The sequence below is a fragment of the Wyeomyia smithii genome, chromosome 3 (genome assembly GCF_029784165.1).
Source record: "Wyeomyia smithii strain HCP4-BCI-WySm-NY-G18 chromosome 3, ASM2978416v1, whole genome shotgun sequence".
NCBI classification, from domain to species: Eukaryota; Metazoa; Arthropoda; class Insecta; order Diptera; family Culicidae; genus Wyeomyia; species Wyeomyia smithii.
The window spans coordinates 173,144,654-173,161,880 of record NC_073696.1 but is presented as its reverse complement, the minus strand read 5'-3'; the positions used below and the strand labels follow the sequence as shown (position 1 = coordinate 173,161,880).

Sequence of the window (17,227 nt, the reverse complement as noted above, 5' to 3'; positions counted from 1 at the left end):
ATTTCAAAACCCGAACCCGCGATTTTTTTGGTCGATTTTTATACCAACTTGATCCTCACTCAGAGCTTTGAACCTTGCACAGTAATTAAATGTTTGTGATTTTCATACATCATATTAGACATCATTATCTTGTTATCATGCTTCTGTGAAAGAGTCGGGTCTCGGGTACCAGAAACATTCGAAAATATCCGAGCCAGAAGCTTAATTGCTTAAAAATTCAATACATCAAATTGCGAATTACTATTATGAAAAAAATTAAATTGCTATCATCGAAAAAATTATGATCAGATTAAAAAACATGAAAGGAATGACAGATTGCTGTTTATTAAAATTAGGACCATTTTTTTTTTCATTATACCTAATTAATTTAATTTAGTTATATTTAAATTTAACTCACGAGAAAGACTAAAATTCAATCCCCGCTGCTTGATAAGATTAATTCTTGTGCCTTTTTAAACAAACACGGCAGCATTTCCAAAAAATTACACGTTTGTACCATTATATGGAAAATCGCCCAAAATTCAATCAAAGAAATAGTTATCGGTTTCCGTTATACTCTACTAAATTTTTTGGAAATAAATATTGAAATTCAGTCCGCAAATATATATTTCGACTGTGACGTACAGTCTTCTTCAGTGCTTATGTGGACCAGTCCACATAAGCACTGAAGAAGACTGTACGTCACAGTCGAAATATATATTTGCGGACTGAATTTCAATATTTATTTCCAAAAAATTTAGTAGAGTATAACGGAAACCGATAACTATTTCTTTGATTGATCTCAATCACTCTGCTAAGACGCTCGTTATAGATTTTCTAGATTCGCCCAAAATTGTTGAAATATGAAACGAATGTTATTTTTTTTTTTAGAACACAACGAGTGTTATTAATTTTGTTGAAATTTTGTGCTTTTGACGTTGACTAACGTCTATATCGAAGTTAGGCCCCTGAATTTGAAAATCTAGTAATTCAACCAGGGAAAACCAGAGAAAAGTGGTCAGGTTTTGAGCGCTTATTTTGCAGTCATCTATAATCTGGTTTTCGAGGTTTTGGCATCAATCGATCAGAAATTCTTTTACGGTTAAATTAATGTAACATAAACAAACTATTGTTTGAGATACACTATTGAAAAATTAGTAATTAATATTGATTGTTTAAATCATACCGCGCAGCCAATCACTATCTCTCTTCCCAAGCACAGTCGACACTAACGGATACAATCGATCTGACTTTGTTGTTATTGTTGTTGTCATTTTCTGTTTCCGATGTTTATGCTGCTGCTAGCGGAAAAAACCTTGCAAATATGCATCTTTTTGTTGGTGTTAATTTTACGACAGCGGCCGGCGCCCCATCATTCTAATTCCGAAACCGCACCAGTGACATGCGGACGATAGGTGATAGCAGCTGAAAGAAGGAAATACAAAAGAGTACCGCTCATCTCGTGCCGGTTTCACCCGTAATGCTGGTGGCTTTAGTAGTAAATGGCTACTGCAAAACACTTAAATGGCTGGAATTCTGGATGGACTAACCAGGAAACTATAATCGGCAACTGGCACCTTTTGGTGCCTCGAAATTTTGGTACAGAAGCGGCTAGTTGAATTTTCTGTTTTACCAAATGCTGCTGCTAGCGGAAAAAACCTTGCAAGAATGCATGTTTGTGTTGGTGTTAATATTACGGGGTCTCCTACGAAAGGCAGAAATTCAAAAGGCAGAATCACGAAAGGCAGAATCACAAAAAGCAGAATTACGAAAGGCAGAATATTTCATAAGGCAGAATAACGAATGGCAGAATCACAAAGAGCACGATTGGCAGAATCAAAAAATGGTCTATGTTCTTTTCAACAACACACACTCGCGGCCTTTGGCCGACTCTATTGTCCAAGTGTATGCTGTCCTTACTCGCTACCGCTCGTTCGGACTAAACTAAGGGAAAGAAAACCTGTTTGAATAATCCTAGAAAACCACTAGATCAGTTGTTTGTATGCGAGAGGCCGCCGCTTCCGACGGCGGGTCGGCGGCCGGCTCGGACCGCGGAAACCACGGCGGCTTTATGCCGCCTCGGTTCCTTGCCCTCGATTATGCGTCTTCGCCGCATGAGTTGTTTATGTTAATTATAATCAACAAGCCGTTGAGACTAGTGTAAGTTATACCTAACATCGAAAAATTACTATCCCGATGCCGTGAGAGTCTTTAGAACCTGAGCCAAACCAGTTTGCGCGTTTCAGATCTAATAATTAGGCTTGATTTGCACCTTCCATCAAAACTGGTCATTGCTTGTGACCAGTTGTTATGTCTGGTTACCAAATAATATTAAATAATAAATTTAGAGTAGCAGCTTTGATACCGTGACCAGGATTCGCACCAATTTGCCATCACGCACTTGGCTATCGTGAGTCAGGTTTTGCTACCAGTGATTCTGCCTTTCGTGCCCTTCGAAATTCTGCCTTTTGAAATATTCTGCCTTGTGTGTACGGTCATAGAGTTCTGCCTTTCATGATTCTGCCTTTCGTGATTCTGCCTTCTGTGGCGAACCCATATTACGACAGCGGCCGGCGCAGCTTTCAAGAAACATTTTTCTCTACCATTCCATCATCTATGTAGCCCCTCCTTCTTTCTAATTATCTGACGAAGCCTTGGTATAAAACGTATCGTTCGAACATTTCACCCCATCAGTTTCATTATTAAGCCGTACCGGATACTTACGGACGCTCGGTGTTAGCAGCTAAAAGGAGGAAAAACAAAATAGTACCGGTCATCTCGTGCCGGTTTCACCCGTAATGCTGGTGGCTACTGCAAAATACTAAAATGGCTGAAATTCTGGACGGAAACCAGTAAACAAGAAATCGGCAACTGGCACCTTTTGGTGCCTCGCAGTTTTATAATAGAAGCGGTTAGTTGAATTTTATGTTTTACAATTGCTGCTGCTAGCGGAAAAAAACCTTGCAAAAATGCATGTTTGTGTTGATGTTAGTTTCACGACAGCGCTAGGTGTTAGCAGCTGAAAGGAGGAAAGACAAAATAGTACCGGTCATCTCGTGCCGGTTTCTCCCGTTATGCTGGTGGCTGTTGGTAATAAATAGCTACTGCAAAATACTAAAATGGCTGGAATTCTGGACGGACTAACCAAAAAACAACAATATAATCGACAACTGGCACCTTTTGGTGCCTCGAAATTTTGGTACAGAAGCGGCTAATTGAATTTTCTGTTTTACCAAATGCTGCTGCTAGCGGAAAAAACCTTACAAAAATGCATGTTTGTGTTGGTGTTAATATTACGACAGCGGCCGGCGCAGCTTTCAAGAAACATTTGTCTCTACCATTCCATCATCTATGTAGCCCCTCCTTCTTTCTAATTATCTGACGAAGCCTTGGTATAAAACGTATCGTTCGAACATTTCACCCCATCAGTTTCATTATTAAGCCGTACCGGTCGCTAAACGCCTGTCACTTGATCCCACGACTATGCATCCTGTCAAGTACTATAAAGCCGGTACCCAGCTTGTTCTGGTCGCCGATCTTGTAGTAATGTGGCCCTACGGCCATAAATGCACCGTACTTTCTTTCTAAATTCTTGCTAAATTCTTGAAGCGCAACGATGTCGAAATGGAGGGGTTCTAACTAATACAGCAGTCGCCACTTCAGTTCCATGCAGGCTTAGAAAGAAGACTGCGGTGCGACACTATACTAAGGACTAGAGCATGATTTGCGTTATGCCCAACATGCAATCATTGTACTGGTTCCAAACTACATCAACAATTGTACTAAAAACGTACAATTTTGTACTGGTTTCGCACCATCTAACTTTTGCGTGTGGGCCTGTGTCATTATGAATGTGAAGCAAACCGTTTCATATGTTTTTTGATTGTTGATATTATTCCCCGCGTAAGAAAAAACGTTTTTCGCACTGTCTTGCTTTTATTATATCGTCCTTACTTTCGTAAATCAAAATCACCTGACATCCTACTGGGATTCGTGCCGAAGGATGTCGGGGACTAAAGACTGTCATTAGCGACAGCTTGGAAGATTCAACACACATAAAGAGATGGAACATAACAACCCGTTTGGCATTGCATGTGTCGGGCTATGTAGCGAACGTACGGGGAACAGGAAAAACGTTTCCTTATTACTTTAAAAGCAACAGAGCAAAATTGCTCTTTAGGTAACAAATCTGTTACTTAAAAGGCAAAAAAGTTCTTCCCCAGTCAAATAACAACACATTCTGTCATATATTTTGCACGTGTAACGGGAGTACCACTATCTAATAATGGTCGTTTCAACCACATGCAAAATTTTCTCTTTCGAAAAATGCTTTCTTTCCATCTCCAGTCAAAAAAATCACACACCGTCGCATATGTTGCACATGTTAGACCTGAAATATGCTGAACGCAAACGCAAACGATCGGGCGAGATTCCTGCCGTAGGTTAACCCTCTAGTGCCCAAGTTAATTTCTAGACGGGCTTCGGTAAAATCACTAAAAATCATTATAAACACTTTTTAAGTATTTATTGAAGCTTCTTAAAGGTTTGACTGAAGCCCGCCAAATGGCGGCATTGGGCACTAGAGGGTTAATGAACAGCCGTAAGTAGAGCCCTTCGGTAAGAATCTCGCCCGATCGCTCGCGTTGGCATTTAGCATGTTTCAGGCCTTACTAGTTTCTCTATCTCCAATTTATCCGGTGTGCGTGTATTAGTTCGCTCGTTGTATGTATACGGAGTAGAGAAAAAATATGACAAGAGCTGCCAAACAGCATTTTTCCCCGTCATACAGTATGCAAACGTTGATGATTTCAAAGATTTCTAATGCGTTTTGAAATCACATCACGATCTCTAAACTGCGTTAGAGAAAAACACAAACATTCGCTTTCTTGCAAGCTATCTAAAACACACACTCATTGGTTCATTGAAACTCACTTGGACCTGTTTGAGCATGAGCATGAGCATGAGCATTGACGACCGCACATATCGTAGTTGCACCTCCATGATTGACCTGAGTTAGTGAAGTTGCACAGAGAACCACATAGATAGCTTTTGGAATGTTATACCATTTTTAATGTACAACAATTCAGTAACTCTCACTTTATTTATTTATTTATTTCGTCAAACAAAAGTAGACTACATATGTTTAAAACTAACTTACATGCTATATGCTATTTATACTAGTGGGAGCAAAAAAAAAAGAGTTTATACATAATTGAATAATAATTTCTTCACTTGACGGATTAATACAATGAATGTTTTCTATCGATTTAAATTGCGCGTTGAATTGAAATATTGTTTCAATTTAGTTCTCGACATAGAAAAGTCAATTGCTTCACAGTGTTGGTTATACACTAACATCATTTGATTAATTGGCCCGTATTTAGCATAATTGTTTCGTTGATGATTTAAAGAAAACAAAGTCCGAGTTCGTAAATTTCTAGAAGGTACATAAAGATTGAGTTTTGATAATATTTCGAGTGAATCGACACGTTGAGATACGATATCGTTAACAAATGACATCATTGCGAATTCACGACGGGCTTTTAATGATTGGATGTCAATAAGTCTGCAGCGTTCGTCATATGATGGTAGGGGAAATGACGTCCATCGTAGATTACGAAGTGCATATAACAGGAATTGTTTTTGCACTGATTCTATTCTGTTTACATGTGTTGCAGAAAACGGAGACCATACAATGCTACAGTATTCTAAAAGTGACCTGACATAGGAATTATAAAGTGTTTTTATTGTGTATGGATCTTGGAAATTATAGCAGAAACGTTTTATAAAACTGAGCATGTTACTAGCCTTATTAATAATTGTATTGTAGTGATCAGTGAATGTTAATTTTGAGTCGAGTATGACTCCTAGGTCCCTAACTCGATCACTTTTCTCTACTACCTGATCTCCTAAGGAAATCATATTGCTTGGCATGTTTCTTTTTCTGCCAAAAGCCATCGAACTACATTTTTTAACGTTTAGCTGAAGAAGGCTTTTTTTACACCAAATGTAAAAATATTTTATCTCGTTACGAAAAATATTTACATCATCAGCGTTTTTAATTTCAATGAAAAGTTTAATATCGTCGGCATAAATAAGAATTTTTACATGTTTTAGAATAAAGGAAATGTCGTTTACAAATAATTTAAATAGTAGAGGGCCCAAGTGAGAGCCTTGAGGAACTCCTGAGATTACCTGAATAGGTTTCGATATTCTACCTTTAAATTTGACTGTTTGTTGACGATCTGTCAAATACGATTCAATCCATTTGAGTAATTGTGGATGAATTCCAATTTTTCGTAACTTGAAGAGAAGCAGGGGTATATCAATGCCCCTAATTACCTTTATCCATTGCGTTCAAAGAGAAGGTAATAAACTCGAGTAAGTTAGTTGTTGTTGAGCACCCTTTGAAAAAACCGTGTTGCGTTGGGGTAATTCTATTTTTTTATTTGGTGTAATAACTTTTTGTTTATTATTGCTTCAAAAAGCTTAGGTATACAGGAAAGAATGGCTATGCCTCGATAGTTGCTAATGTCGGTTTTTTTACCAGATTTGAACACAGGCACTAGATATGAGTTTCGAAAGAAAGATTTCGATTAGAAAGATCAATATAGGCGCCGGCCACGTCGTTGGGAAAAATAGGAAGAGGATTGTTAGTTCGACAAACGTTGTTATGAGACCGAGTTCACCTCTGCATCTCTACGGATGTCACATGAAGGAAATTTGTGTTAGTATGATGGGGTAGGTAAGATCAGGATTCGCCGTGGTAGGCAATACGATCAAATATATCAAAATCCCGCGCGACGAATGAATTTCAAAACATTTAATAAATCTACAGAAACAAAATCTACGCGCAACACTCAACGCGCTGATTTCGGCTGATTCGCAGCCACCGATTTTGTTTCCTTTGATCTCCAGATCACCGAGCGTCATGAAGGACGCTCGGTGTTAGCAGCTAAAAGGAGTAAAAACAAAATAGTACCGGTCGTCTCGTGCCGGTTTCACCCGTAATGCTGGTGGCTACTGCAAAATACTAAAATGGCTGGAATTCTGGACGGAAACCAGTAACCAAGAAATCGGCACCTGGCACCTTTTGGTGCCTCGCAGTTTTATAATAGAAGCGGTTAGTTGAATTTTATGTTTTACAATTGCTGCTGCTAGCGGAAAAAACCTTGCAAAAATGCATGTTTGTGTTGATGTTAATTTCACGACAGCGCTAGGTGTTAGCAGCTGAGAGGAGGAAAGACAAAATAGTACCGGTCATCTCGTGCCGGTTCCACCCGTTATGCTGGTGGCTGTTGGTAATAAATGGCTACTGCAAAATACTAAAATGGCTGGAATTCTGGACGGACTAACCAGTAAACGAGAATAATCGGCATCTGGTACCTTTTGGTGCCTCGAAGTTTTGTTACAGAAGTTTTGTAAAAGAAGCGTTGCAATCCCCTCTACTATTAGGTTCAATGGAATATAAGAATACGGTAGTCAACGTCATGCGGTCGTGTCTTGAATACCACCCTCCTACTATTTTTTGTCAGCACAGATGACTTTTCCAGGATCGTTATATGCAAAAGGGCAAACTGTTTCCAAGCAACGAGTAAAACGAAAACTTTAGCAGCGTATATTTTTGGAAGGGTAAAACTGTTATCTACAACATTCCCGAAGTAATCACACCAATCAAACAAACCTTTAAGGGTTTCTTTTTTTAGCCTTGAAAATTTCAACTTTTTTAGTGTTTATTCCTTCGTTTCCAAATAACCATCATTGTTTAATTTTTTTTTTAAATGAAACTCTGTTCATTTGGTTTTTTAAAATATTTTCTTGTTTTTTTTTTTTTTTTTTGAAGGACGAATCAAATATATACAACCTTGCCGAAGACATCAAACAAACCGTTTGACTTTTAGAATATTTCAATCATTAGCATTAAAAAAATAGTTGATTTAAAAAATACATATGGCACAAAGTAGTAGGGATACCATCCGTCCTGATTTAGCAGGATATAGCCTGATTTTGAAATCCTATTTGGGCGTCCTGATTTATTTTTTATATTCTAGCATTTATCATGAATTTTTTAGGGTTGTAGTGTGTAGAAGCCACATGGAAACCACCACGTGGATGACTACGAATTTTCATGGGCACAAGACTCGGAAATATTTAATACGTTACTTATGAAAACGCTGTCTTCTGTTTACATCACCACAACAAACATGAGGATATGTTTTCACATTTTACGCATTAGCTATTACCAAATGGTATGCCGTTGAAAATTCGAAGTCGACCACGTGGTGGCTCGAAGTCAGCCATTTGTGGCTTCAACACACTTCCACCTTAAGATATTTAATTTTGTTGCGTGGCAATTTGTAGAATTTTTGAAAGTTGCTCAGCAACTTAAATCGATTCCGAGTCGCGAAACTCACTGCGATCGAATTTTTCCACTGGTTGAATCTCAGTAGAGTGTTGAGAAGAATCTTTTAGGCGATAACCGTTACCATTAAGCATCTGGCATTTGTTAAGTTTAAGCTGCAAAAGTAATAATTCGAAGTGGTTTGATAAAAGTGGTTCGTCAGAGATACTCATTTTTTTCATTATGTGTTTTTTGACACGGATTTTTGAACTAACGAATTTTTCACGCGGATTTTTAAATCGAAGAATACATTTCCCTACGTAAAAAAACCGAGTGTATCTTAAACACTATACACTATGAAAATCGACACGTTACTGTCGAGTGGATTCCACTTACTTCTGTGTGAAACATTTCATATCTACGTGGAACACACTTGCGTTCCAGTTCGCAGCACAAAATCAAATGTCTTACACTTCGGTTTGCTATGTCAAGCATACCAAAATCAATCTTCTTACACATAGATTTCAATGATAAAACGCGTCAAATGCCAAAACACGTCAAAATACCGTGGATTCCATTTAAAATCGTTATGGGTCGACATGTTAATATGAGTGGGTTGGTTTATTGGTATTCATGTATGAAGGGCTGTTGGTATGAGCGTGTGATTGTTTTTCAGTGAATGAATAAAAGAGTATTCTGAAGTGTAAATCAGATATCACTTATACCTCGAAGAATATAAATGGCTTAGACAAATATGTGCCGAGAAAAGGTGTCCTGAATTCTAATTTCGATCAGATGGTATCCCTATTTTGTAGTCCCAAGGCAAAACTTAACATTATTAGCGATAATTTAAGGCTAAACTGTTTAGTAATTAAAGCAAGCATTTATCAAAAAAACACAAGTTGAATTCATGCATAAAAAATAAAAATCAGTTACCATGTGGGGACTAGAAGCACCCCCTGGGGCATACTAAGCACCCTCACAGTGACAGTTACATATTACGCACATTTCTTTAAAAAAATAAACTACTTACTGTCTTCTAAGGATCAGAGTCTATGTTTAAGAGTCCCGCAAAGATGAAACCAAAGGAACCAAATCAGTGTCAAACGAGGGTACCAATCGAGCAATGTAAATAAACAAGGTGATAATGTTAGGAGTGGATGAAAAGTGTTGTAATTGAGCGTAATAAAGAATATGTGTTTTTCCGAAGTTTTACTTACACATTTTAATCCAACATTAAACCTGTACACTGGTTCACTTAAATTTAACAAAACATCACCGGTGTAATCTTTCAAAACTGTGTACCTTGTGAAGAATTTAAAAAAATGATATTCGCTTATGCATGGTGAAAAACAGAACTGTATAGTTCTTGGCAACAAACGGCACAAAAACTGTGTTGCCGAAACGATAGATTTTCTCTTCGCGCGACTCTATATACCATAGACTCTGCTAAGGATGTGTTTGCTGTTGTTATTTGTTTGTGACACCTATTCGCGCTGACAGTTCGAGAGTCACATTGAGAACGTATTGGCAACAGAGCATTACAAAAGGAAACGAAAAATGTACTCCGTGTGTCGAATCGGCATTATTGCAGGATGTATTGGGTTGCGAATGTAGAAAAGAGAAGAAGCTGTTTTTTATACAAGATGTTCGTGTCCACAAACAGCGTGTTTCGATAACAACCCGAATCCACCGGAGACATTTTCTCTCTCTATTTTTATTTGCCTATGATGGGTGTCGGGTGACGGCTGTGGAAAGAAGAAGCGTAAGGACTGCTCGGCAACTCACCGACAAAGAAAAGCGTGCACGTGCAAAGAAAAGCAAACTTGGCAATAGTGCGGCTGTGCACTGAAGGATGTGTGTATCGCATACCGAATGTTATATTCAAAGGAAAGAGGAAGGAAATATTGATCAGAACTTGCGTAACGTATTTATTGGATGCCATTGCCGTTCTAACTACGGCTTGCGGTATTAAAAAACTACCATCAAACGACGCGATGCGGTGCTGATTTCAATTGAGACGCTGAAGGAAAGGAAAGTCTCTTCCTCCGTCACGCTCTCCGTCGATTGAAATAATCATCAGTTTCATTTGAAATGATCCAAAAGAAGAAAGAAGGAGAGAGAGAAAGAAGTGATTCGTTGATAGTAGCCGAAAGGAATCAAGTGAAAATGAAACTGTTCGAATCGAAATGACAGAGCGAGTATATCAGTTTCATTGTTTTGTTTCGAAAATGTAGAGCCCAGTTGCAGTTTAGTAATAACCATTCATTATGCTCTTCCAAATACATTTAGTAGCCTTGGAAAGTGCCGGTTGCTGCAATTGCAATTTTCATTTAATTATCGCATAAATGCTTCATGATCAGATAGCGCGCGATATCCGCTCTGACATAACAAATCTTTCGTACGTTGTAAAATGGTATAACTGGGAAAAGGAGTGTGACCTTATTATTTCCGGTTATACCGTTCTACAACGTTCGAAAATTTTTATTTCGTAATACTAATGTACGAAAAATACATCTCATTAATTCTGGCTCAGAGCGATCTTTTAATAAGCTCCGCCTTTATTTTCAGTTCCTACAGATTATGTCAGTTTCGTAACACGGATGTACAAAAATGATTTCTTGTGAACATTCTGTCGAGCCGGACCCATAGAGCTCTAATAGAGGCAACGAAATAACATGTATTGTGTCATGTTGTGCGGCTTGGAAGAAGAAAATGTTCCCGTCTCCGTGTCGAATAGAAGCAGATAGTTGCGTGTTTGATATTGCCTATGGTAGACATGCGTATGAAGGTGGAAATTCTGCTGTGATGTCGAACTATAAACGTTTTGTTTTAAGACGCAAAAGCGTAAGTGCTGCATTTCTGTTATCTGCTACCATCCAGCACGAGAACAAGTATAAATTACAACCAGCCCTTCTCAGGGCCACCAACACGTTCTTGGCAACGTTGAATTTTTCTTGGCTTGCAAGTGTTGAAATTTGCGGTTTTCCGTCTGTTACACATGATGAAAAATCTTAACTACTTCAATCACATAAATGTAGAGCACCAAAAGGTGCTATTATATTTCACAACAGTAACAACACTGGCCAGTTTGTTCAATTATCATTATTTCGGATAACCATTCGCCGATGATTCTAGTTCTCCCGTTTTCTCTAGTAGAATTGCCTGCCACTTCCAATAATTCTGCAGCTACCGAAAACTCTATAACAGCTGCCAGATAGACAGGTGCTTAGGTATTAACGCGCCCAGCGCGATCAGCCAGAAATTGAAACCCGGCTTTTCTTTCTCCGTCAGAAGAATTCGATTGTCTTCCAAAACACAAAATTGCACGTGTTAGGTATAATGCTGCATGTGCGAGTGCTCTATCGGTCCGGCTGCCATCATGAAATGAAATTAATATTTTATGCATTCGCATTACGAACCAGAGACAGGAAGAAACCTGAAATAAAGGCGGAGTCTTGTACCTGTAAGACTCCGCCTTTATTACAAGTTCTTTCCAGTTTGTCTCTGGTTCGTAAGTTACAACATAGCTCTAAAAATATCAGAAACAGAAAGCGACCTCGAGTAAACAACAACAACAAATCGTTTACAAAGTCAGATCGGTTGTATCCGTTTGTGTCGACTGTGCTTGTGAAGAGAGGTGTTGATTGGTTGCTCGGTATGTTTTAGACAATCGATGTTATCAACATTTCAATAGTGTATCTCAAACAATAGGTTATTTTTGTTACATACATTTAACCGCAAAAAAATTTCTGATCGGTTGATGCCAAAACCTCGAAATTCTGAAAAGAAATGACTGATATAGCAAAGCAAAGCCTTGGTGCTATATTCCGTATCGGAATTCGACCTTCTGTTTTACTATACACAGACTTCGCAGTCGACTGTTAAGTGTACAGGACAATTGCGGGGCTAGCGCTACGATCCTACTAACACTAACAGTCTTTTCCGAGCCGGGACTCGAACATATGACGACTGGCTTGTTAGGCCCGCATCGTACCTCGAGACCAGCTGGGAGATCTGAATGACTGATATATAAGCGCTCAAAACCTGACCCCTGGTTTTCCCTGGTAGATTTACTAGATTTTCAAATTCAGGCGCCTAACTTCGATATAGACGTTAGTCAACGTCAAAAATGTAATTCATTAGCCTTCAGCAGAACAACAGTAACACCACCAACAGACATTTTCTTATGAAACCAACCAGTAGAAAAATGCAAAATCGTAAGGGACCTAGACGTAGTTTTAGACTTCAAACTTACATTCATAGAACATTATAACACAATAATCAACAAAACAAATAGTATGCTGGGCTTTATAAAACGCTTCGGCCCCATATACAATTAAACTATTATATATTAGGCGTCGTACACAAATTACGTAACGCTAAAAATCTAGATTTCAGACCTCCTCCCCCCGTATGTAACTATAGGTAAGGTTCGACATGACTCCACCCCCCTAAAATTACGTAACGCTGATCAGCCTGACCCCCCTCCGAAATTTTCAATTTCCAGCAAGCATCACAGTTACGTAACTGTCTCTACTACACCCCCCCCCCTCCCCCTACGTAACAATAAGTAACACAGACTCAACCCCCCTCCCCTCCCCCTTCATGCGTTACGTAATTTGTGTGCGACGCCTTACATACGTCCGACTAATTCTGGAATATTGTAGCATTGTATGGAATCCCTATAATGTAACACATGAAGAACGCATTGAAGCACGCTGCATGCTTATAGACAAACAAGCACTTAAAGAACGCCGTGAACTTTCAATGCTTTATTTCATCAATGACATTATTTCTCAACGCGTGCAATCATCTAAATTATTATCGCAACTAAATTTGTATGCACCCAGTCGTCAAGTAAGCTTTAAGTTTTACCACAATAGATCAAACAATGGTCGCAGTGGTTCAGTCTTCTACAAGGGAAAAAAACTACTCAAAAAATGGCCCAATAAATCGCATTATGCGTCACTAGCGAAAATATCGACATCACTGTAGGCAAAAATCAAATCAAAAAACGACTCACTGCTAGAAATAACATATAGAATATAAGAAAACATTGTATTATTATGACTGTAGTCTACATTTGCTTGACGAAATAAATAAATAAAATTATTTGGACGATGAAAAAAAATTCACATGTGCAAGTTTTCGATATCGAACATTTTTTGATGCCAAATGTGTGCATGAAACGTAGGGCAAATTCAGGTAGTTAACGAAAGCAGAGCCTTAAAGGTGCTGGATGTTTGATTTCACCAGAAAAGTATGTTCAACTTCTGATCACATTTCGTATGCAATGTTGTCCTGTATCCAGAAATTGACGACAGAATAATATGTACTCATTTAGGCCGTTGGTTTTCTTGCATTGCTTCCGATGATCGGTCCTTAAGTACGATACTTCTGATCCGTGTTATTGCTTCCGCTCCACTACAAACACCCATTTGATCAAACTGGAAATATTGGAATTGTTTGCGTATTCGACCCGTTTCACTGCGTTAGACCACCATGCAAAATTGCGATACGTAGAGGTGGTGGGGTATTGGAAATTGCCATATTCCGCATTACGTAATATACGAATATTTCCCTCAAATAGAACCATCAAAATTTATATAACACAACTCACAAGCAATGGTTTCTTTGATATCCAAGCAGATTGTAGAACATTTTTAAAAGGGAAATAAAACGATTCAACAATCGTTTCTGTTTAGTATACCTATAGTCGGATTTAGGGTTCATGGGGGCTATGGCCACACTTTGAAGGCCCACAAAAGTTTACTTATCATGACTACATACAAAGAATGCCAAATCCATAAATCTCGCGACACTTTGAATTAACTGAAATTCAAATTAGACTATCACAATCCTTCTATAACCTTCTTTTAATTTATGTTTTTGTATGAGATAATCCTTTTTTTGAAATTTCGACAATTGAAAAGGGGTTCCCACAAGGTACTTGGCTCCCGGGTCTGAGTATACCCAAATTAAAATATTTAATCAGGATGTCCTGAAGAATCCAAATTTTAAATACTATATGTAAACGTGTTGGGAGTAAACACGTTTTATTTTTATTTTTAACTTGAACCAGTATTTTAATTTATTGTAACATAACTTGAAGTATTTCAAACAACCCAAACAACGAAATAGGTACATTATGAACATTTAAATAATAGGGTAAGGAGGGGCAAGATGAGTCATTGCCGTTTTTGAGCTTGAAATAACTTTTTTGGTGATGACACTAATTTTGCATGATGCGTAACGTGTTTTCGACTATGTATCACGTGTTCATAGTTCATATTTGCATATTGCTTGTTTTTAATGAATAAAATATATTTTGCGCTAAGTTTCTTACGTGATTCACACTTTTGAAAAAACGTGTTCTCTCGTCGTACGCTATATAATTTGAAGTAAACCTTTATTGCAGCAGCAGTTTCGCTCATGATGTACTAAATATGCTTTTTAGCAAAAATAAATATAAAATAATCAAGAATATCACAATTGTGAACTAAATTAATGATTGGGGCAGCATGGGTCACCAAAGACGAGGCAGTATGGTTTGCATCGACAGCTGCTTTTTCAATGTTAACGTTTCAGTTTTAAGGCTAGATTCGACGTAAACGGTGTTGGCACTCCGGAAAAAACTTTCATTGTTTCAATAAGCCGACAGTAGAGAAGTTCTACAAAATGCTGCAGAAAGCAATCGTCGAGGAAAATTTAACCCCTTCGGCGGTATAACATGGACGAGATGACCCCATATTTTTGTTATCTATGAAGAGGAGGTATTTTTCTTGCTATCCGTAAAAAGTTCATTGACATCAAAATAATCATCTGAAAGGTAGACCGAAACTATCTTTAGTTACGCGATATTGAAAATTTGGCTTAGGTGACCCATCTTGCCCCCCTCCCCCCCCCCCTTTCACCCTACATTATTATATTCTGTAACTATGTCAATATCGCTTCAACTTTACACTATAAGCATGTTAATTTTCGTTTCGTTTAATGTTGTAAAAATATCTAAATTTGGTGCATTTTTATATGGTAGAGTATTTTATAGTGTTGTGAGATGTTTTAAGTTATTAGTGTACACTTTTCAAAGATCAAGAATTTTCGCGATTGATCTGTATGCAATAAGAAAGCTAAAATGAGGAAGCTGCATTCAAGTTTGATTCTTGCAACAAATTTGTTATTAAGCCATATTACAAACCGTAAAACAATGTTATGAATAACATTTTTTGAAACCTATTCTGTTTTTTTCTTAGGTGAAAATCTGATTGAAAAATCGATATTAGAAGACAGCTCGGTGTAAATGTGAAATCTGTTTTTAACAAAAATCCGCATATTGTGAACAAGCACTACTGAAAACAACTTATTTGAAAACTTACTGTTTTCGAATATGTATTGTTACACTTTAATAAACCGTCAGGTTTTGCAGAAAATTTTCAACGACTTCTACAAGATAACAACAAATCGGTCACGACAGAATTCGCGACTACGAAGCTGCGGATATTTGTTTGGTTTTTGCATGTGAAAAAGAAGGAAGGAAATATTTTTGCTTTTGTCATCACACACATTTTGACAATTGTATATGAGAGTTCGCCTAGGTGCGAACAGCCTTTAAAACTCTTTCAACTTCGAAGTCGCGAATTACGAGATCATTGATTGACATTTCTTAGCACCAGAGATGCCAGATGTTTTTGAAAAATGTCTGTACTGATAAAAAAAACCGGAAATATCTTCTGATATGGACGGTCTGCGCCAAACAGCGAGAAACAACAAATCTCCTTGAAATCTGAAAAGATCTATCCGTGATTCGAAAAAAAATCGTTCACGAGTCCAAAAGACTACGCATAATTGGCTTGTTTAGCTATATCAGTTTTTCATATCATCTGAAAGATCTGCATTTTCTGAGTAAAACGTGATTTAAAATTTTTTTATCGTTGTCCTTCACTTTTTAAATCAAGATTTAAAACTGCTCGAAATCGCTACAATGACAGTTCGCCCATATACCAACTGTCATTGTAGCGATTTGGAGCGAATTTTAATTCTTCATTTAAAAATCGAAGGATAATGATATAAAGTTTTAAAAAAACACGTTTTGCTCAGAAAATTACACTCTTTTAGATGATATATAAAAATCGGAAATCCGTGAATATCTAAACAACCCAATTTGGGAAAGTTTGTGCAGTTATAAGGAGTCTGCAAAAACTATGAAAAAACTGCAAACATTTGCAAATTTATACAAATCTGCACAATATTTTTTCTAAAAACTTATTTATTCTCAAACATAATCAGAATCTTCAACGCATTAAAGATTAGTTGAAGGACTGTTTGGAACCAGGGCTATGCTAAAAAGTTTACAAAATTTCTAGTGGCACATTCAATCGAGTGCGGTTAATCAACCGACTATTAGGCTTCCACTTATTCACACGCACTCAAATATTTTCAATATTAACACATATCTTCACATTTGGCATCCCTGTCATGACGTGTAAATCAGGGTTATATTTTCCACAAGCCAGCGACAGAAATGTCACTTTGCTTACTATCAGGGTTATATTCCATTCGCATACATAAGATGCTAAGAGAAGAGTGGCCAAGTGGCTTCTTTCTCTTCTTCATTAGTATGAAACATATCCCCGGTTGAACATTATTTTCGTTTGCCTTACGCAAAATTCAGTGCAACCAGAAAAATTTATTTATTTGATAATTTTATTTTTATTTAACAAAAACCGCAACAATGAAATTAGACTACTACAAACAACATATAAAACAATACAACAAAATTTCGTCTATATTTACATCATCATACTTCTATTGTCAAACTTTTTCTTCTTGTTTTGCTCACTTCTCCAGATTTGATGATGAGATTTTGAATAGAACACAATTAAAAATACTCGGCAAAACACTCAA

At 37.5% G+C, this 17,227-nt stretch overlaps 1 protein-coding gene across 5 annotated transcripts in view; it reads right to left on the bottom strand.

Moving 5' to 3' along the window:
* LOC129732288 (synapse-associated protein of 47 kDa) overlaps positions 1–15,852 on the bottom strand; it is a 63,237-nt gene extending 47,385 nt beyond the window's left edge. The window contains exon 1 of one of the 5 annotated variants that reach the window (XM_055693035.1): positions 15,700–15,852. The gene's annotated coding sequence lies outside the window, so the exon portion shown is untranslated. The remainder of the gene's footprint in view (positions 1–15,699) is intronic. The other 4 variants (XM_055693033.1, XM_055693032.1, XM_055693036.1 and 1 more) reach the window with 4 other exon arrangements.
* Positions 15,853–17,227: the final 1,375 nt, after the last annotated feature.